Below are 23928 nucleotides of genomic sequence, written 5' to 3' on the forward strand. Positions count from 1 at the left end.
TCTTCCCCAATCTGCCATTGGAACCCAGGGAAGTCACCCCAACACCTGCTTCAGGTGCCTTGTCAGTGTCAGTCTTTCCTCTGGTGATAGCCGGCTTTATCTAGTCTGAAGTCTTTGAGACCCTGTCACACTCAACAATAATAAGTGCCACATCCAATTGATTTCCTCTCTTTCCTTTCGTCCATTCAGTAGTGTGGTGACAGTATGATCTACTGGGTAAATATTAATCCATGCTGGAGAAGAGATGGACAGTCATTATGAAAATGGGACTATTTTACTGGATCTGTCAATGGGCTCTTTGCTTTTCCTTTCCAGAGTTGGCTTAGCATTGATGGATTGTATTCTAGGAATGCAACGATCACAAGCTGAGTTCAAGATGACGTGGTTAGAAAATGGGCTATTAAGATTTATGTTATAAAAACCCCTACTGTAAATTTGACATAACCATAACAATCTCTTTCCTTCACCTCCAATCTCCCTCTTTTCCCCTCTTTATTTTTATTACATTTTACAACAATAAATAAAGGCTTTCAGGCATGAGATAATTGTGTAAAATTAATTAACTTTATTAATAAAACTAAACTTTTATTAAAAACTAAAACTTTAAGTGGTGAGAATATAATGTAGCAAATTGGAAAAGATGAAGGTGGAGAGGTGAGAAACAATATGTATATGGACGTGTCAGCTTGGGAGAAGACATTATTTGGGAGATTGCATTCCACCCCTCACCAACTCTTTGGTAAAGAAATCCCTTATTGAATGGAATTATATATATACACACACATATAGAAGATGGAAAAGTATTATTTGTTTAAAGACGAAGGGAAGATGTTGCATACATATTTCAAGTTTTAAAGATGCCAAGAAAGCTTGCTAGGAAAACGGAAAGTGTTGAATTAAGATCATTTTAATACATTTATGTTTATTTGTTTTTTAAAATATTTTATTTATCTATTCATGAGAGACACAGAGAGAGAGAGAAGCAAAAACACAGGCAGAGGGAGAAGCAGGCTCCATGCAGGGAGCCCGATGCGGGACTCAATCCCGGGACCCCAGGATCACGCCCTGGGCCAAAGGCAGCACTAAACCACTGAGCCACCCAGGCTGCCCACATTTACGCTTATTTGAACAAATAATATTTCTCCTTTTTACCAAAGACTGAACCACAGTCTGTCCTGTCCTGGCAGTAGATTAGCTAAGGGACTAGCATGATGAAAAACAGTTGACTATTGCAGTAATCTAAGGGAGAGAACATGAGTTTTCATCTCTGACATTGGTCATAGGAATAAAAAAAAAAGAATGAATTTGAATAAGGTGTAATTCAGTGGTGGACTGGACATGAGGTTTGGTAAGAGTGGGATTTTGAATAGGTCTGAAGTTTCCAGACTGGCCAATTATTATTGTCACCAAGATAAGGAACTACTCATTCTCTTTTATCCACTACACAGCTGACAGTACCAACTCTCACACTTAAACAAATATTGAAATGAGTTGTAGATTCAGCCCAACTAGAGCTGGTCGCATTCCAACTAAAAGAAGAAGCTAATACGAGTTTGTTTCTTGGAAGTAGGGTTAAAGATGGAGCAGGGGGAATGAGAAAGAGAGCTTTTTGAAGTCATATTATTTAGTCCCTTTCATATGCATTACTACTATGAAAAATTTAATCTAAAATAAAAAGAATGAATAACATGAAGATACAACTTTATCCTTTATTCCACTTTTAAGTCATTTACCATTATTCTAACCAAAGTGCGTATTACATTTGTAGGCAGTAAATAAAGAATACATTAACTAGAAGTTTGTTTATGCTTGAAAAATATTCTAAACGTGTCCAGATTCACATAGAAATCTATAACCAAATAAATTTTGTAGTACATATCCTAGGACGAGTTTGAAGATGTATGACCATATAGGGAAAAAATACTAGATGAGAACAAGTGAACTTGCTTTTTTTTTTTTTTTTTTTTTTTTTTTTTTTATGCAGGAAGATGTGCTGAATCCACAGAGAAATATTTATGGAGGAAAAAAAATGTTTTCAAATTTGTTGATGAAATTTTCAGCCTCCAAGAGTCTGTACCATTGATGTTCCCACATTTCAAAGACTAAATACCAAATATTTAATGTATGAAAAATTTAACTGACATAAACTATTTTACATTAATATTTATTTTAAAAAGGCAGTACTAGATTATTCTATGCATATGAGGTCCCTTCTGCCAGTTTTCTGGTAGTAATGCTTTAATAACAGAGTTTTGGAGATTTTTCATATTGGTACTCAGAAATCTGGAAATTACTGACATGTCAGTTTAATTCTTTGTAAAAGTGCATATTTCCAGAAATGCACCTTACCACATACACTGTACACACCCATGTGCAGGCCTACATATAAAAACACACTGATTAGCTACAATAAGCAGAAATTATTCCTTTTGAAGCCAAAGATTTTCATGTCATCTCTTAAAACAGAAGTTTTCAGATCAACTTTGGGGTTAGATGACAATCCAGAGTTTTTATTTTTCATACAATTGACTAACAAAAGGGTTTCAAGTTGGTTTAGTCTGTAACTGATAGTAATTGAGAGACTCTTGGGATAAAACAAATGGAATTGAATATGAAAGAAAAACACTGTAGATTATTAGTTTAGAAGTTAAAAAAATCAGGATACATTCCTCTGCACTAAAAAAGAAAAGAGAAGGGATCCCTGGGTGGTGCAGTGGTTTAGCGCCTGCCTTTGGCCGGGGGCGTGATCCTGGAGACCCGGGATCGAATCCCACGTCAGGGTCCCGGTTCATGGAGCCTGCTTCTCCCTCTGCCTGTGTCTCTGCCTCTCTCTCTCTCTCTCTCTTTCTGTGTGACTATCATAAATAAATAAAAATTAAAAAAAAAGAAAAAGAAATAAAGAAAAAGAAAATGAAAATCAGTTACTTCAATGTCTAATCATGAAGATAAGATATTGCTCGTTTCCTTAGCAACCAAGTCCTGAGTATTCTTCATTCATTTCTTTTCTACCTCATTATGGTGAAAAGAAATTCAGTGTCACATCAATGAAAACTCTAATATTTATAGATCCAAATACATTTTTCTGTCTAGGGTGACTAAGTAAAGATGCTGAAATCCAGCATAGGCTTGAACAAGAAAACTTAATTTAAATGTGAGAAGAACTGAAGTTTCTCTTGAATTTTACTTATGTATGCAGCATCCATTATTTGAGCATCCGAGAGATGTTTTTTTCATGTACTTTGACAGGCTCAGCTCTTTGGAGAGTTTATTTTATCTCCTCTAGTCAGAAGATAATTTCAGTGGCACTTCTGGCACAAACTTAAAAGTCAAAATACAAAAGAACTAGCACATTTATTCTTGTCTGGCAAAGATAAGATTTATTCTGTGTGGTGTAAAAACACTGACAAACTATCTACTTGATACTGAACCTTCAAAATACTTTTGTAGTATATTTTCTAGCGGGAAAAAAATGTGTTAACATAATTGACTATAAGTTGTATTTCCTGTGATTACTTATAAAAATATAAATTTCAGTTAGAGCTCTTTTATGTAATTTGACAACACTGCTGTTTTGGCTGTTCCATTGATAGATTTCTTGATCACAAGTTGTGAAGAAATTTTATTTTGAAATCAGCTTTAACTTTCCCATCTTTGTCATGTACCAAATCATGTTGCCACATTTACCTGTGCCTTTGTCACACATGTGAGAGTGTGTCTCATATTCTGCATTTATTCCATGTCACAAGGGATCCTCTATATTTCCATAGGACCCTCTGCATTTTTCTGCATAATTACTTAATTTATCTTTCTGTATTTATTGATCTAAAATCCTTCATCTTCATGAAACTCTAGGTTTCATTTTATGTTGTATCCCAGTACCCCACATAGGGTCTAACACACAGGAGAGCTCAGTCAATATTTAATGAATGGAGGAATGAAAAATGAGCCAACAAAAGTTTTGTTCCTTTTTTAATTAAATTATTGTTCCCTTTTTAACCAAATTCCACTGATTATATTGATATCATTGTCTTTGTATTCAGACTATATAAACATTGCAACTTGTATAAAGGCATGAGGAAATGTGTATACTTAGCTGGAAGATTTTATCATCAAGTTCATGGCTCAATACAATATAGAACATACCACAGAGTTTGCTGATTGGAAGAAAAAAATAAACATCCTGGAATTAGCAACACTTTCATGAAAGGAGATACAGAAGAAACAAAAGTAAGAGAGGAATAGAAATCAAAAGTATCTAGTATCTTTTCTTCCTATATTCTCCCATAGGGTTAGGAATTTTAAGTAGATTTAATAATAAAGTTTGGAGTCAAGCAATTAGATAAACAAATGTAGATATATTGTTCACATCATATGTGGAGACTTCATTCACTAATTATAAAGCACCAAATGTATGATGGATATTTTCCTAGATACTCTGTTTATAGCAGCAAACAAACTCTTTATTTTCAAGATTATATCCTAGTACAATTATGACTATATATATTTTTAAAAAGTATAAAGAAAATACATAATAATGAGATCATTAGAAAGCATCTGAGATTGGAGATTATTTTATAGAAGGTCATAAAAAGCATCACTGATAAAATTTCGGAGAGAACTCAAAAGGTAAATAATTGAAAAGGCAGATATTGAAGGAAAAATTTCCAGACACAGAGAATAACAAGTAAAATTCTGAGGTGAGAGTATGTTTAATACATTCAAGAAATACTAACAGGTCCAAGAGCCTGTGAGGCTTGTACAGCATGAGCAAAGGGGAGAGTATTAGGGTATAAGATCACAGACTTCACAGGGAATATAATACTGAAAGGCTTTGTGAGCCACGGTCAGAAATTCAGGTTTTACACTGAATGAAATGGAAGCTATTGACTGATTTTGGGCAGAGGAGTGACGTGTTCTGACTGACAATTTAATAGGATCTTACTACTTGCTTCCTGGAGAGTAGGCTTTATGAGATCAAAAGTGGAAGAAGGGAGACCATTCAGGAGTCTATGAGAATAATGAAGGGATTACTGTGCTTGAGCCAGGGTAGGAAGAATGGAGATGATGGAAATGAATTGGCGTTTGGAACTATCTTAAAACTAGAACCTAGAGGATTTGCTAATAGAGAGCATGTGAGCTATGGAAGAAAAAAGGAAAAGAAGGAGCTAAGAATCGTGTTTCTAGGTCTGAAAAACTGAAAGATAAAATTACCTTTAACTGAGAAGAGAAGGAGAAATTTGAGAGCAGAAGTATAGATCATGACTTTGTTGTATTCCCAAGTTTGAGTTTGTTATATATTCAAGTGGAAATGTCAAATAAGCACTTTGCCATGTTTTATCAGACCATGAGAGAAACAGGGATAGACAAAGGAGAGAAGTCAGAAATTGAGTTGGTTTTGGATATTGGATCTTGGATGATCATCTTGGATGTCTCCATGCTCTCTATGACATCTGAAAAATTGTTCATCTTAGAGTTCTCCATCATTTTTGTCTGGCCTCATGGAGTTTCATCTTACAGACACAGAGCTTAATGCTCAACAAGAACACACAAGGAGATGTATGTGCAAATATCTGAAGCTCATTTTCTGTGCAGTTCCCTTTTTTCCAGAATTTCTCTTTCAACATTCAGACACTTCAGCCTTATTGAACTTTCATCTCTGACATTTTAACTAAAGAGACTGCTAGGCTTTGTTTAGGGTTGCCCTCTCTGGCCTGGGATCCAAAATGTGTCTGTAGACAGACATCCAATGAGGTTATAGGACCTTTCTAACTCATTTGCCTTCTCTTGAGGATCACAGACCCGTACTACCTGCTATCCAATGTCTGAAAACTTAAAAAAAACAAAAACAAAAAAAGCATTGTTTTATATATTTGTTCTGAAGCTTTTGTTTGTTTTTCAGTAGACTGAGTTTAAGTTTAGACCCTATTACTCCGTTGTGCTTAAAAGCACAATGGTAAAAGAAATGGTAAAAGAAATCTACGATTTATTTTTTTACTTTTCCCCAGAGTATTTTCTTTAGTGCCCTTCACATTACCCTACGAACTGAAGACAGACTAACTTCCCCAGAGAAGGTTTTCTGAATATCAAGTGGATAAGTATTTTCTGAACAGAGCTTGGGAATCGGCTAAGTAGGATCAGAATCCTTCAAACAGGTATTAGAAATAGATAGTTCTAATTTAGTTGGAACAGTGTCTATAAGCCTAGGAAATTCAATGAACAAATACCGATGATATGATTTGTGACAAAAGTACTGTAACTAAAGAGTTTGAGCAAATTATTAGTGAGATACCTTCTTGTTTCATGAAATATATATATTTTCGTGTGTACATGTATATACATATATAATATAGATTTATAGATACATATGTAGGACTTTGTTTTATATATTACAAAGCATTTCTAAGATTATAAAAGCCTTAGCTACTGTTTTGAGGATGAATTTTTCTTGCATTTAGAAGCAAGAACTAAGAAAGGAATAGAAAAATGTGGGGGGTGGAGGGAAGGAATTATAAGTGGAAAAGGAAATATTACCAGATCCTTGCATCAACAGTTCTTTTCTCTGCCACAGTAGATGCAATCTGAATGGGAAAACAGTCTTCATTTCCCAGTTATTTTCACCACCTAGCTGCTGGTATAAATTATTTAACAATTTAGTTGTGTACATGCTGAGCATGGTCTATAAACTGATATGCTTGAATCATATTTGTGAACAGTATCCAATGCATTTTAGTTTGTTTCAAATGATATTTCAAAAGTCCAATACACACATTAAAAAGAAACTCATACTTATTGGGAAAGTGTGCATATGTTTGGTGACTTCATTAAAAATCACTATAAGGATAAAATATATATATTTATGATATGTATCCTTTTTAATTATAAATAATTATGATAATCAAAACAGAAAAAATTATCATTGAAAATTTGAAATATTGTCTTTAGAATTCATAGTCTTAGTTTTAGAAAATAATTGAGACAATGTGAAATATTAAAGTCATTCATTTTACCATTATTTATTGAGTGCCCACACTTCTATAGAATTCTCCACGTAGGATACAAGTATTGAGAATGGTTCTGTGCTCAATGAACACAGTTTGAACTGGCAGAGACATATATAAATACTATGAAAAAGGATGAAATGAGCAGGATCAAGGTATAGTACAGAGACAGGGCAAATAAATATATCCATAATTAGTGGAGTAAATAGCAACTATATATAAACAGGCACATAAACTTTTTTCAGGAAGAGATGGGATGAGGATGGATACAAGGAAATGTAGTCCATAGGAAACCCTCTAAGCAAAGCACAGCATTTTAAGGGATTACTAAAATTGTTTTTTTATTGTTGGAACAAAGAGGGAGTTTATAAGATGGTACTGGGTAAGAAGGCAGGAAAGACCACATCATAAAGAGCCTTGCTAATTTCTCAAATGGAGAAAAGGTGTTCAAAGCTTTTTGGTGGTCACAAAACATGGCCAAGAGCTTTGTATTATGGTCTTCAAATTCTAACCAAATACTTTTAATAGATTGACAATAAGAGATTTTTAAGTAATGGAGGATATTGATTACATAAATTTTAAAAATATTGTCACTAGCTTCAGTGTGAGAGCTAAGTCTAGGATGAAGTGAGTGGGGAACTGGGAACAGACAGCCCAGATCAGCGAGAACAATTAGAAAGGTTAATGCAGGGATCCCTGGGTGGCCAGCGGTTCAGCGCCTGCCTTTGGCCCAGGGTGTGATCCTGGAGACCCGAGATCAAATCCCACCTGGTGCATGGAGCCTGCCTCCCTCCACCTGTGTCTCTGCCTCTCTCTCTCTTTCTGTGTGACTATCATAAATAAATTAAAAAAACAAAAAAAAGAAAGGTTAATGCAGTAATCGCAACAGGAAATCATAAAGTCTTAATTATAAGCAAGGGCAATGGGAAGGGAAAAGTGACAGGATTTTAGAAATATTGAAAGGGAAAATGTAAATTGAGTTACTACAATAAAATAAATGATAGGAAATAAACCAGGGCAGACAAAAGGCATGTGACTTGGCATGTTACAAAATCGATTACCGAATTTCAAGATTTGCTAATGTCAGGTCCAATTTAAATATACTTTTTTTCCTGAAACATTTTTCTCATTCCTTCATCTAGCAAAATCTGACTGATGACTTAGGCTTTAGTTCAAATATATCTGGTTTGAAGGTCTTCTTAAATACAATAGCCTATATTAGGCGTCCTTTTGTGCATTTCTCTCTTACCTTTTTCTGAAAATTTAGTAGAATAATTATTACTTTCCATTTTTTTCTCCTTCTCACTAAGATATAAGATCCATAAGTGATAGATCTTTGTCTGTATCATTTCACCTAGACGCCCTTGCTGCTGACATAGCAATTTGAGCATTAATGCCGTGATAAATATTTGTAAAGGAAATAACTTTTTAAAAAGAAATAAATAAGCATGAATATTACACATGTATAAATATGAACTATGCTTTATAAATTTAAGAGACAAAATCTACATTTCTTTTGTGACTTAAATCTCAAGAATAAATTCCTACAATATATACTTCTGAGCAACCCTAAGAGGACATTTTGGACTTCTATGCTCATGATATATGTGATTTCTTTAATCGTGTCTCCCCTGTGAGTTATATTACTTGCTCTATAGAGTGCGGGGGCAGCCATTTTGCTTCTCAGAGCAGTGCAAGTGTTGGTTTTGATATGTGGCTTAGTCCTTAGCTATCTTTAAGATCATTTTTCTTCACATATGCAGTTATAACCTTTGAGAATTTCTAAAGCATTTCTAATCTAATACATCCTGATTTAGAGAGCTGAGAGCTGAATGAAAAGTATTCAAGGAGAAAGATGCTTACCATAATATGATTCTTAGCTCAAAAATTCATTCATCCATAGCTTTAAAAAGACCCAAGACAACCGACCTTCAGGTCAGGGGAGCAAGTCACATATTATAGAGAAGGACGATCTGAGCCTATAAATAATTTCCTGCAGTTTATCATTTCTCTTTAAAGAAATAATAGGTTTAAAGTGTAGTAACTGTGGACCCAAAGGAAACATTTTTTCGTATCGCTTTACTATAATAGTTTTTAAAAGGCCCAGAGAGTAATGGAAAGTAGATAGCACTCCCTGCCTTGCTTTGCCCCTTATCTGTCTATTGAGTTGATAGTTAAGCAAATCTAGCCAGTTCTTTTTGTAACAAATGATTAAAAATCTGAGGAGCTTTCATTGGCATAAGATGTGATGGGTTTCTTTCTCTGTCACTCTAATCCCACAAAAGAATTTATTTTTTGATCAATTTTAACTATGTTGATAAGACAAAATAGAATCACATAGTTGTTTTCCTTTGGAGTATTTACTAAAATACCCATATTTTCAGATATTTAAAAGAATCTGGTTTTTAAAAAAATCATGTGCGCACAATGTTTACATTTGAAAAACATAGGCTGTATTCCTACCTGGCTATGAAACTTGGAGAAATAAAACCAGTCTCTGAACATTACATTTTGCCAGGCACAATGAGAATGATGTATTTGATGACTCCATGTCCATTTACTCTATCCAGTACTTAGTTACAAGCAATAAGATCTGATCTAGTTTAAGGGAAAAAGAAACATTGAAAGATGTTATGTAGTCTACCTTATCTCCAGGAAGACATAAGATTAGGCTTTACCCCTGACCATCCAAGAATACTCCACTGCAACCCCAAAGACATTTTTGCTGCAGCTATTGAGAGCAGCAATCAGGCCTGGGATCAAATAGCACCAATTCTGCCTCTGTCATTGCTGAGTTGAAAGACAGGTCTCTGACCCTACCCTTGCTGGAATGAACTCGTCTTACTTCTAAATCAAAATCTTACCCATCAGCCTGATAAAAGGAGCCAGGCCACAGTGCTTATGATCTAGTACAAGAGAAGGCTAAAAGTACTTTCTGGTGTGTATTTCAGAACACATGGGGACAGATCATTCTTTCCATAAATGTAGAAAGGGTACTCAAAAGTTTTTGGTGATTGCAAAACACAAAGTGAAGTTTCACCATACACCTTCAGTCCTGAAATGAGGGATATCTATATGGGAAAAGAAACTTTTTTATGTAATTAATTAAATGTTTTGCTTTACATGGAGCTGAACTGACATCATGGAAATAGTTTTGACTACCAATGTTCTCAGTAACAGAAGAGCATTGAGCTTTCTTTTTATACAAGGCCTTTGTTTAGGAATTAGAGTTTGCAAAGAGGTCCTCTTGCTTCTTCATAGTTTGCTAACTGAAGACTTGACAGCACCAACACAATCAGCTGAAAAGAAAAGCAAGTAGTCAACAAGATATTTTATCACATGATTCACCCTGACAATTTGAGTAATAAAAAAAAGCAGCTAGTTATCTACTGAATGATAAACTATAGACATTTCAATTATTTTTAAGGCTAGAAGGCAAAAAAATTGGTAAACATCTGGAAATCCAGAGCATCTTGAGGGTCAAAAATGTGATATTTCTTTCTAGATTTTGACAAAATGTGTCTAATTTGATTTATTTTTAATCATTTTTGTATTTGTTAGGTAATCTATAAATATTTAATTTTTTTATCCATGACACTTTCTTCCTATTAATACATCAAGTAAATGAGTAAATGCATAATTATGAAATTATTTTGAAAGTCTAGTTAAGAAAATTAGACTTTTGTTTCCCTTCCATGGAGTAGTATTTGCAATCATTCTGAAACTATAAATTGAGTTTTAATCAGGGTTCCCTTTGCATATTATCTATATTTTTGCCAGAGTTGTGTTGCTCAGTGGTTGTCAGTTTTAGTCCTTGTAGGTAACCAGCTGTTCTCTTGTTGTATATCTTGCAGGGTGGATCTGAGCATGCAACTTCTTTGAGGCTAACATGAATTTCATGCTAGGATTAGTTCAAAGGTATATGCATTCCTTTTGCATCTCTCTACACCACTCTACTCTGACACTTATTTTTTATTAATTGGCAGAAATATTCCTGTCACAAAAATGAAGCTTATAATGCCTACATGAGTGGAAACACCATTTGTTAATATTTATCAGTTAATATCACAGGTTGGTTCAATCTGTTTGCAAATTTGTTTTTAAATCATTCATGTATTTATATTGTGGATAGTGTCAGCAAGTGACTGGAATTCTTTTCTTTTATTGCCTGTGGTTCTTGGTCACAGCACTTCAAAGAATGAGGAGGTAGACCAAATGAAGAGTGGTGCACAGCAAGGTTGACTGAGTGATAGCAGAGCTTATTGAATGATACTACAAAGCTCCTGAAGAGGAAAGTGACCCGAGAGGGTTGCCACCAGATTTTCTGAATGTTGACATTTAGAAGCTAATATCTACCGAGTATTTCATGCCAGACAATATTAAGAATGTTTCATTTATATTATCTTAATTATTTCATTATTATTTCTTAAGAATAGATGTTATTATTATTCCCGTATTATAGTATAGAAACAGGCAAAGGAGTAAGTTAACTTGTTCCAAATGAAAAAGATTCTAAGTCAAGTGGGTTTCCCAGAGGAATCAAACATTTTGTTTTGTTTTCTTTTTCCCATAGGAACTACTTAGACAACTACTAGGATGAATTTCCTTCTCACTTAACACAGAAGCCTTGTTTCTATATCTGTAATAAGAGTTAACACCATCTTGAGGACATTAGAAAGGATTTAATAAATGTTTGCTCTTTATGAATGTTTTAGTTCCTCTGATTAGGAGACCACATAAATATATGGAAGTTATTAACAACAAAATATTGATATAAGCATTATAATATCATCAGAATCACTCACAAGGAACAGAATAATAATGAGAATTCTTGAGTATTTATCCCAAGGTCTAGTGATTCCTTATGTTTATTTATTATGTTTACGTTTATTTTCTCATTATATCATTTAAAATGCAACAATAGTGCTGCTCTAATGTCCCTGTCCAGCTATGCTGCTAGAAACTCTCCCTGCACATCCCATATCTTTTGCTTGCCAAACAGTAAGCAGTTCATGTAATGCATGGGGGCACCTGGCCTGCAAAATGATTATCATTTACTTCCTGGATGACCAATTCAGGTACAGTAATTAGAAAAGTAACAAGGTCAAAAGGAAATCCATTTATTGTGCACTCATTTGCACCTTACAAAATGATTCAAACGATATTTATCCTTTGGAATGCATACATAAACTCAGTCATGCTAAATTGTTTATTTTGTAAGTTATATTTGCAAATGAACATGAATTAAGTAAAAAATGAGTGTCTTTAAATCTATGAAATGAGAGTCCATAGTAAGAGAATAACTTCCTATTATCAAATGTTTTCCTAGTTGACTAGCTTGATTTTAAATTAAAACTTCTATAATTTTATAGATTCAGAAAATATTATGCTATTTTACCCATAGGATATAGAGGATAGAGTTAGAATATGTATGTAGAGTAAGTAATTATAGAACCACTCATCAGTCTTCCAGTGTTTGTCATGGAATGTAAGCCCCTCATGAGTTTATTTTGTTTATTTTGTAAACAGAATAATTGAAATACTTTAGAGCTAGCTAGAATCGAATCCTAAAACAAAGGAATGATTCTAGTAGCAAAACAGAAATTGGGACCATTAACAACATAAAAGTTAAGGACAAAATGCATTTTATAAAATTCTTAGCCTTAATTTAATTTAAGTTTAAAGTAAATTAAGTTTAAAATGTGATACAAAGTTGTGTAGGTGACAAAAGAATGTAGTGTTACAAATAACCTCAATTTTAGACACAATAGTAAATACATTCTGTGTCGTTAGCTTTAATTTTATAACATTTTTAAAATTTACCTCAATATGAGTGGCTTACAAAATTCTGTTTTTTTCTCAAAAACTTATTTTGAACATGAATCATTTTACAATAAAGCTTTAATGTGTACATTTAAACAACAGAACTTGTGGGACACCTGGGTGGCTCAGCGGTTGAGTGTCTGCCTTCAGCTCAGGGTCTGATCCGAGGGTCTGGGGATTGAGTCTGGGGATTGGGCTCCTTGCCTGGAGCCTGCTTCTCCCTCTGCCTATGTCTCTGCCTCTCTCTCTCTGTGTGTCTCCCATGTATAAATAAAATCTTTAATAAATAAATAAAATAAATAACAGAAGTTGTGTATCATGTGTAATGGCCAACTTTATGTGTCCACACGGCTAGACTACAGTATTCAGTCATTTATTTAATCATCACTAATCTGATTGCTGCTATGAAGGTATTTTGTAGGTGTGGTATGATATAATAGTATTTATTGATTTCTGCCCCCCCAGTTCCTGTCACAGGGCTCCTGCCTCTTATAATTTCCTAAGTGATAAGAGAACTGGGAATATCTTTTATTCTAATATTTGGTCTTTGACCTTTTTTTTTTTTAACTTTATTTATTCATGAGAGAAAGGCAGAGACATAGGTAGAGGAAGATGCAGGCTGATGTGGGACTCCATCCCAGGATTTGGGGATCACACCCCAAGCTGAAGGCAGACACTCAACCACTGAGCCACCCAGGCATCCCTTTTACTTTGTTTTTGATCCAGGGCTCCTATAATCCTTGTAATTCCCTGGGTGATTGGAGTGTCTTTGTTCTAATGAAGCAACTATAGGTGGGCTCCTGGATGGCTCCTAGATGAGGGCTGGTCCCTGGAAAGACCAAGTCATAATTAGGAGCTAGGAATTTTAAGCCTCACCTCTATTGTCTTGGAAAGGGAGAAAGGCTAGAAATGGAGGTAATGATCAATTAGGCCTACACGACAAAGCCTCCATAAAAATCTAAAAAGTGCTTTCCAGATTGATAAATACATCCTTATACCAGCAGAGTGATGTACCTGAATTCCACAGAAAGAGAAGTTCCTGAGCTTGGAACCCTCCTAGACATTGCCTTATGTATTACTTCATGGGGCTATTCATCTCTACCCTCTACCATATGCTTTAATAAACTGGTAAATGTAAGTGTATTCCTAAATTCTGTGAGCTAGTCTTGCAAATTACTTGAGAGTGAGGGGTGGCTCATGGGAACCACATGGGAACTTCATTTATAGCCAGTAGGTCAGAAGCACAACTGGGGTGAGAGCAGCCTTGTGGGTCAAATTCATTAAACCTGTGGGATCTGACACCTTCGCCAGGTAAATAGTCTCACAATGGAGTTAAATTGTAGGACACTAGTCTGGTGTTGCAGAAAAGTGCTTGCTGAAGGAAACCTCACACACATCTGGTGTCAGATGTGAGTGTAGTAGTAGTGAGAATAATGGAGAAACACAGGAAGAAGACTTGAGTTTTTTCCAAAACATAAAATTATACTATCACTTGACTTCAAGTAAAATAGATTACCCTCCATAATATGGGTAGTTTTCCTCCAATCAGTTGAAGGCCTTATGACTTTGGAATTGGATAATGGGTAAGGGCTGGAAGAGTTTTGAGGTAGATGATAAAATTGCCTAGGTTACCTTAAAAAGACTGTTGGTAGAAACGTAGACATTAAAGGCCATCCTGCTGAGAGCTCAGAAAAAGAAGTGAGGAGAGTTGCAAATAAGCATCCATCTTTAAGAACACATACATCGTCAGGGACAGACTGTTGGTAGAAGTATAAAATTAAAGGTGCTTCTGGTGATGTCTCACATAGAAATGAGATGCATGTTGATAGACATTAAAGGAAAACGACTCTTTTTAATAAATAGCAAAAAAAAGGCTAAATTGTGTTCTAGTATTGGGTGAAAAGTAGAACTTATAACCAGTTTGATTTTTAGCTGAGATTTTCCAAGCAAAGTATAGAAGATGTGACTTGGTTACTCCTTGCTGCTTATAGTAAAGTGCAAAAAGAAAGGGTTGAATTTAAGAAGAAACTATTATGGGGTACCTGGGTGGCTCAGTCAGTTAAATGTATGCCTTTGGCTCGTTCATGATTGCAGGGTCCTGAGATCAAGCCCTGCATTGGGCTCCCTGCTCATCAGGGAGCCTGCTTCTCCTTTTCCTACTCCCTTGCTTATGTGCACTCTCTCTCTCTTGCTCTCTCTCTCTCTCTGTCAAATAAATAAATAAATAAATAAATAAATAAATAAATAAATAAAATCTTTTAAAAAATAGAAGAAACTGCAAATCAAAAAAGAACTGGAACTCAATGATTTGGAAAACTCTCAGCCTATCTGCATTGCAAAAGAGGTGAATGTCTGTCCTGGGGGAAATACCTAGGGGGTGGGTAGACTGCTGTGCTGGATTAGGTTAAGATTTGGGGGGATATTGGGATAGGCTAAATGACCTCTTCATGTGGGACAGACATGAATTTCAGATAGGGAGCAGAAGGAAAACTATTCTGAATTAAATAGCATCTCCATATATCTAATAAGGTTTTCCAGAACTCATGTTTACCCAGAACCCCAGAATGTCACCTTTTTTTGGAAATGGAGTTCTTGTAGTTGTAATTACTTAACATAAATTTGTTTGTTTGTTTGCTTGCTTGTTTTGAGAGAAAGAGAGGTGGGGTAGAGGAAAAGGGAGAGGAAGAGAGAGAATCCCAAGCTGACTCCTCACTGAGCACAGAGCTAGACATGGGGCTCAACCTCACGACCCTGAGGTTAGGTCCTGAGCTGAAACAAGAGTCCAACACTCAACAACTGAGTCACCCATGTTCCTAAAGATAAGTTTATATTCGTTTAGAGTAGGCTCTAAATCCAGTTGACCAATGACCTTAAATGGGGAGGGAACTTTGGAAACATACACAGGGAAGATGGCCATATGAAGATAATGGCAGAGACTGGAGTCACAGAATGCCACAGAATGCCAAGTATTGCTGGCAACCATCAGAATCTTAAAGAGAGGCAAGGACCAGAGTTACCCTCTGAACCTTCAGAGAACCGTCATTACATACCCTTTAATTTCAGACTTCTGGCCTGGTATGTGAGAGAGGAAATTTCTGTTGTTTTAAGTCACTTGGTTTGAGGTATTTTGTTATGGCAGCACTAGAAAACTAATATCTCATGTAATAAAATTTAGTTTAATTTGAGACTATGAACAGTAAATTTATTATCCAATGTTTTCACAAGTAAAGTTAAAATAAATTTCTTATACTTTCTAAGTCATGTATCTCAGGAAGAACAAAATGTGTGAAAAAAAACAAAGATTAAAATTCTTAGTGACTTCACATTCAGTGAAGAAATATACTTAAATAATAAAATACCAGTAAGTGGGGCATGCCAATTTATTCCATTTTGATGAAAGATCTGTTTACTTTAAATGGAAATAATTCAACGTGATGTCTTTAAATATTATTTGCCTCTAAACTGCTTTTACCTATAATCAATCTTTTAATATGTGTTTCTTTTATTAAGTCTATAAAATCTAAATATATTTGTATAAAAAGAGCTTAGAGCTTAGCAGCTTGCTAGAGGCACAGATGTCAAATGGTATACTTTTAAATGAATGATTATGAAGAATTTTAGCTGCATTTTTAAAAATAAACTGTGAATTAGAGCAGCTATTATACAAGTAATAGAAATAATTACTGATTATCAGAATGTAATATATCTAATAGGACATAAAATAATAGTATTTGGGGAACTAAAGAAGCACTGAGGTTGTATTTTCTATTCAAATGAATTAAACTTATTAAAAATATGATTCATAATATATTGCATTTGTCTCTGGGTAAGAAAAAGGGCACATTTCATTATCAAACTTTCTTCTTATCTTTTCCAATTACCCTGCAGCATTAAGAAAACACATTTTCCCACTTTTAATTAAAGTCACACATGATCAGCTTTAACTGGTAAGCACAAATAAACCTTTATAACTTTTATGTTGTTTAGTGCATCTACAAATATCCAAAGCCTCTAAAATATTTTGTTGCTGATAACAGCCTATTAAAATAAATTAGAAAAAAATATAGGGTGATTTTTTCCCCTAAATTTAGATGTAAATACTGAATTCAACTTGCCATAATTTCACCCAATATAATAAATTAATATTTTTAATTTTTTACATATCACTTTCTAAATAGAAGGGTCTTTTTTTTTTACTTTAAACTTTAATTTTATGTTTTATAACCTTTTTTTTCCCTAGGAAGCAGAATTTACCTTCATAATCATTGTAAGGAAAATGCTAACTTATCAATCATATATTATATATTGGACATTCTGTTGTATCCAGATACATTAATACAAATCTTCCCTCAATAAATGAATATGAAAGGCAAGTCATATCTATGTTCCATTATAAATGAAACACATAAAAGCATGACAGGAATCTCAGAAGCTGAGAAGAGTTAAAAGGTACCGGGTGGGTTAGAGGAGGATACATTTCAAATAATATATTTGAGGTCAAAAGGATGGAGCTCAGGTGGTGACCACTGCCATATTCTAAACAAGTTATGACAATGGCTTAGACTAGAAATGGTGATGAAAACTGGTTTGATTCTGAAGGTTGAACAAATAGGAAACACTGAAGGAATGCATATGGATTTAAGTGAAAGAGAATCAAAAATTGTTTTTTTTTTTCTTTTTTTCTTTTTATCTTTAAAGTATATTGTCTTTTACTGAACTTGAGAAGGCTTGGGGTGTGTTTAGAGGGAATCAAATTTCTTTTGTACATATTAGGCTTAGAATTATTATTAGGCATCTAAGTTGAGACACAGAGTGGACAGTGGATTTATGAGTCAGAGTCCAAGGGAGATTTAAATTTTAGAGCCATCAGCCTTTAATAATTTAAATAATAATTAAATTAAATAATTTAATAATAATTAAAACCATGTGATTGGTTAGATCATAAAAGAGTGAGTCTAGATCAGGATTTCTCAACTTTGGTAATACTTATATGGCAAACTGGATAAATCTTTGTTTTGGAAGGGTGTCCTGTTCATCATGGGTTTTTATCAACATCCCTGGTCTCTACCCACAATATTCTAGGAGCAATCCATAGTTGTGGCAATCCAAAATGTTATCAGATATTGCCAATTTCCCTGGAAGCACCATTGTCTCCCACTTAGAATCACTGCTCTAGGTAAAAACAAAGCAAAACAAAAAACAAAAGACTCCAAAAATTTTTAGGATCCTCCAATATTTATGAGTTAGGGAGACCTGGAGAAACCTGCAAAGTATCTGCATAGAGACCAGAAAGGAAAAAGAAGATTCAATTAGGAACAGTCCTCTGAAAGGCAAGTGAAGAATTTGCCACAAGAAGAGAAGAAAACTGTGTCAAAAGCTGTGGTTTGGTTAAGCAATGACTGAGATAAGACTTGCCAATTGTTTTAGGGACATCCAGATGACTGGAAATCTTATCAAGAACACTCTTGGTAGAGTAGTGTGGGAATCTGGATATTTTCACTATGTCAGATTATATCCCACAGATTACATGAAGATCATAGTTCAAATTGCAACAGAGAGATCAGACTTAACCACTAGAACCCATCAGTCAATCTTAGCATCACTGAAAATGGAGCTAACAGTAGCATGTTCCCATGAGTTGATGTTATCAATAAAGTAGTATATAATATTCTAGCCACAAAGTTGAATCCAAATTAATCAAGCTTCTAGATATAACTGACAGTTTGCAGAAATACTGGAATTAAAAGAATAGATTAAATGACAACATAATGAAACAATTAGGGATTTTTTTTTAATGGAGCATTCTACAAAACATTTGATATCAGTAATAATTCTATGACATTGATATAAAGGGTAAAAGGGTACTCAAGAATAAAATAGGCTTAAGACACATAAAAATGCAACTTGTAGACCTTGTTTGGATCCTGACTTTTTTAAACAAGCATGAAAAAATGAAAGACTTGAAAAGATTGGAGTATAGAGTGAATATGGGTGATAGAAAGAGCTATTTTTTTAAAGCTCTTTCTGTTGTTGGGTTTAATCATGGACTGATTGTGGTATAAAATGTGAAGTAATAATAATAATAATTTTAATAATAAAAATAATAATAATAATTTTTGTAATAAAAAGCCTATCTCCATTTTGGAATGTTTGACTACTGATATCTTCTAGGCCTCACTGCTCCTTCTTCCTTTTGGGTCTCACTTCTTCCTTTTGGGTTTCACTTCTGAGTTTACTGATAAGAAAGCCCAAGTACCTCCTCTTTGGTGGTGGTGGGAGATTCAAAACATGTAAGCCCATGAATACTGGTGGGAAACCTACCCCAGCCCCCATATCCCTGGTTACAATAAAAATCACAAGCTAGTCTTTTGTCCTTGTTCCCTCAAGCCATATCCAGGCCAACTCAGAACATATGTGTTCTTTCCAAATGCCTTATCATGTGATTAATACATTTTCATACACTTTTTAAAAAGATTTTATTTATTTATTTATTTATTTATTTATTTATTTATTTATTTATGTATATTGAGCACAAGAGTAGAGGCAGTGGGAGGAGGGGAGGGAGAGGGACAAGCAGACTCTGAGCTGAGCATGGAGTCCAACACAGGACCCTGAGATCACCTCCTGAGCCAAAGCCAGGAGTCAGACACCTAATCAACTGAGCCACCCAACTTTTCATATGCTTTTGATGTGTGTGTGAGTGTGTATGCTGTCTTCAGTCTCAATATCTGAATCAAATTTTGAATGAGAGGCCTCCCAGAATGTCCATAACAGGAAGCAGTGCTATGACATCTAAAATGTACTGTAATATACTATGAGAGAAAAAAAGAAAGGAAGGAAAATAGGAAGAAAAAAAACAGGCAATAATATAGATGGACAAACTATAAGCATCGTGATGCATTGCTAATATACTCTAATTTCATGATTTAAGTAATACCAGAGTTATGGTGAAGGGGATAACATATCCTTCTCTTCTTGAGTTCAACAGAGTCCACTGCTATAGTATTATTTTCCTTTGGGTACTAATATCTGTTCTCACTACATACATGGGCATGTCCAGACATATACTGTCCTGGTCTTGTTACCTTGTGTACTGAAGTTATAAGGCTCTAAACTCCAGTAAATCATGGATTTATTCCAGTACCCTGGTCCTTTAGCACAATATTGGCTTAACCTCTTTTCTAAAGAATGGCTATGATTCCTATAGACCATAAGCAGTTTCCACTCTCTACCATGAAACCACACAAGGTTACCATCTCTAATTCACGTTTCCCAGGTTACAGTGAAAAACTCTGCAAGACATTCCCTTCTCAGAATTCCAATCAAGAGAATTGGACTAATTCCACTTTACACTGGGATATTCATATCTACCCAATGATCTGTGTGTCATCACCAGAGCAGTGGAGGGTAAGAACCACTCACCACTCTCTCAGTCACTTATATTCTTTCTCTCTAGGCTTCTCCCCAAGTCCGGAAAGGCTTTCCCAGCCTGCTAGGAAATTGTCTCTTATTCTATGCTTTGTGGTAGAACTCTGTGTTCTGTTTACCAAACTTTGCTTGCCTCCATCAACCCCAACAGAGTTTTGTAAATAAGAACTTTGGCTTTCACAAGTATTCCTGTCAGAGACAATTTTAAAAGACTTAACTAGACATCAAACACTTAATTTTCGCCAAAGCAACCTCCTTCACCTCTTTTCCCAAAATACTGCAAAAGATGCCTCCATCTATATGGTCCCAGATTGTAAGGCAGCAAGAATTACTGCAAATTAAAAATACACTGGATCTTTTTTCAAAATCTATTTTTTCATGTCTACTTCCAGACAATCACATTCTCCAGCTATATTAAAAATTCTAAATATTCACCAATACTGACATTATTCATGTAAACAAGCCTATAAATTAACTGCAAGTGTATCTAGCAAAAAGGATTCTCCAATTCCTTGCTTGTCCACATATTAATTTATTTTATGTAAGAAAAATTTATGAAGTACCCAACATTTAGATATCACTTAAAATATTTATGGGACACCTGGATGGCTCGGTGGTTGAGCATCTGCCTTCAGCTCAAGGCATGATCCTGGGGTCCTGGGATCAAGTCCTATATCAGGCTCCCCACTCGGAACCTGCTTCTCCCTCTGCCTATGTCTCTGCCCCTCTCTCTCTGTCTCTCATGAATAAATAAATCTTTTAAAGAAATTTAAAGCTACAAAATCAAATAAAATACATCTTTTCCCTCAAGAAACTCACAGTTGAGATGACAAATAGTTTAATGAATCGGTAATTATGAAAAAATGTAGAAATAGGTATGTATTGTATATAGGACTTTGTGGAACATTGACTATCTGCAACTTATCTAGACAAGAAGAGTTAAGTGCACCTTGGCCTTTCTTTTAAAGGAAGTTGGCCAGTTGGAAAGATAATAGGCAGTCTGGGTAACAGTCTGGTTACTGTAATTAGTGACGGGTAAAACCATAGGAGGATAAAAGTAAGAAACCAGGCACAGAATGATGAGGAGTGAACTGAGATTTAAAGAATACCAGTAATTAGAAGATGAGACTAACAATCTTGCAAGAGATTGAGAACGTCAGAGAATTTGAATGTAGAATGTATGGGCTTAATATATATAAAAAAGAATGTTTCAAGCCATGCCCTCCTATTCCTTAGGTCACCAACTAAATGCAAATTTCTCTAGGTGCACTACTGAATCCTGTAGTTAATTACATCCTTCTCTAATACTATATTTTAAAATTACTACAATTACAGTTTTTCCTTCCTAGGAAATACATTTTCTTTTTAAAAAAGATTTATTTATTTATTTATTTTAGAGAGAGAGGGAGAGCACATGCATGTGAGCGGAGGGAAGGATAGAGGGGGAGAGAGAGAAGGAGAGAATGTCAAGTAGATCCCTTGCTGAGCACAGAGCCCAATGCAAGGCTGGATCTTGTGACTGAGATCATGACCTGAGATGAAATCAAGAGTCAGACACTTAACTGACTGAGCCACATAGATACTGAGAATAAATTTTCTGAGGGCAGCAACTAGGGTTAATCTTTACTGGCAGGCACAGTAATTTTCACTAAGATATTGCCAACAAATATATTTGTTCGGGTAAAGAGAGACAGAGGATGAAATGAATAGACCCAAGAGCATAAAAAAAAGTCTCAGATCATAAGTTGAAAATGTAACCTAAATTTATAGTGGGTAAACATTGGTGCCTCTAACAACATTTTTAGTAAAGTGATGAGGGTTGGCATTAGATTGGAGGGTTTAGAGCATTAGGGGGAAGTGAAGACTTGAGATCAATAAATGTAAATATAGATTGTGAACAGCTGCATGAGAATAATAAGAGGCAGAACAGTACTAGGAGGAGGCTGAGGGTAAAGGGAAGATTTAATTTTGTTTTGTTTTCCTGTCTTCCTAAGGATAAAGACTTAAACGTACTTCAACACAGACAAAAAGGAGTGAGGCCAAATGGGTGTATTGAAGATATAAATTATCCTGAACCATCAAGTAAACTTTATCTTCTAAGGCTAAGGGAAAGGAAATATGTATTCAAGTGTTAGTGAAGTTTTTCTCTTGTGATAGATTTCACCTAAGAGCTCCAATTTTCCCTATAAGGCATGAGGCAAGGTAATGATCAAAGTATTGTGGATCATGGTAAATATTTGTAATATAGTCTTGGTGGGAATAAGAGATTGAGGCACTTAAACAATAAAATAAATTTTAGTGGTCCTAAAATTCTGGCTGTAGTTAGTCCACATATTTGTTTTTTCACGAGTCTACATAACCATATATTTTCCTCCAATAGTGATTAACCTCCCAGGGCTAGTAGCAGAGAAATTAGTTATAGCATTGGTTCAGGGAAGTTTAGATAATCCCAATAGATTGTAGGAGGGAGGAAAGGTCAGAAGATGCTGTGATAATATAAGCAACTTCCATAGCAGTGCATGTATTCCATGAGTTTTGAAAATAGTTTTGTGATAGACCTAAATTGGTTGTTAAACTGTCCCTAAGCTATCATAGACATTCAGAGACATGACAGGAGAATGTTTCTGATTACCTGAGAGATGTCCTGGAATGAAGTGTACCTACTGGATTAGAGAAGACAAAAGGTTTACAGCCAGACTGCTGGAAACTCATAAGAGCATGTGCAGAAAACAGAAGAAGAAATGATGATGGAGCGAACCTCAAAATCCACTCCTTGCTGTGTGGATCATGTTTGATGGTAGTAATTCCACAGTGGAGGACCATAGGAGAATGTGTTCTCAGGAGAGATCAATGTTTCAATCAGAGCAAGCAGTTGGCCGAGCTTTGTGTGAAGGGTGAGGGGTGGGGGGGAGTGACTGGGCAAGTTTATTTACAACTTTGCAAGGGTTCCTAAGAGCCAAGGGAAATCACTACTGGGAAGCCTCTGAGTCAGTGCTGCAAGAAGATGAGAAAATAAGAGAGCATAAGAATTTGTTGAGGATAGAAGGGATATCTCCCCAAGGAATAAAAGGATGGGGACATTTTTAAATGTGACTGGATTCAAATATTATAATTCTGATGGAAGTCATTGTGGGAACAGAGTTGATCTCAAATAATATCTGGCCTGCTGAATGGTACAAATGAGTGACAATATCCATACTCTTACCAGGAATGTTCTATTCTAATGGAGGAAACTTAATAAAACGGTAGACATACCGCTTTTTAGTACAAGGAATATGTCAAGGTATTCAAGAGTAGACAGAGTATTGCTTTAAGTGAATGATCTGCTTAAACTTAAAAAAAAGATCTAGACCTCTGTCCTAAGATTGGGGTTAGGAATCTGTTTCAATCAAGAGCATATCATAAGAATGATGCTTATCTGAGGAAGTGAGTATCATCTACCATATATCATAAATAAGAAAATAAAAATTAATTGAAAGGCAATATTTTTAAGTAATAACACTTCAACATTATATAATGCAATTTCTATCAGTTTTAGTGTTTAATTTTGCAGTATGTACTAGTCAAGGTTCTCGAGAGAAACAGAACAAATAGGAGATAGGTGATAGATAGATGATGATAGATAGATGATAGATGATAGATAGATAGATAGATAGATAGATAGATATCTAAATAGATT

General features: G+C 34.9%; 2 long non-coding RNA genes across 3 annotated transcripts in view; one reads left to right on the forward strand and one right to left on the reverse strand.

Moving 5' to 3' along the window:
* Positions 1 to 9499: 9499 nt before the first annotated feature.
* Positions 9500 to 20328, reverse strand: LOC112661867 (uncharacterized). Its single transcript, XR_003138051.2, has 3 exons — positions 20244 to 20328; positions 14454 to 14578; positions 9500 to 10297 (listed from the first exon to the last, which is right to left on the reverse strand). It is a non-coding gene; the product is annotated as an uncharacterized LOC112661867 (long non-coding RNA).
* The window catches only part of LOC112661866 (uncharacterized), a 28847-nt gene continuing 25037 nt past the window's right edge, over positions 20119 to 23928 (forward strand). For both annotated transcript variants that reach the window (XR_007407572.1, XR_003138050.3), the window contains exons 1-2: positions 20119 to 20228; positions 22244 to 22451. This is a non-coding gene — a long non-coding RNA (uncharacterized LOC112661866). The remainder of the gene's footprint in view (positions 20229 to 22243; positions 22452 to 23928) is intronic.

The sequence above is a fragment of the Canis lupus genome, chromosome 31, assembly GCF_003254725.2.
Source record: "Canis lupus dingo isolate Sandy chromosome 31, ASM325472v2, whole genome shotgun sequence".
NCBI lineage: Eukaryota > Metazoa > Chordata > Mammalia > Carnivora > Canidae > Canis > Canis lupus.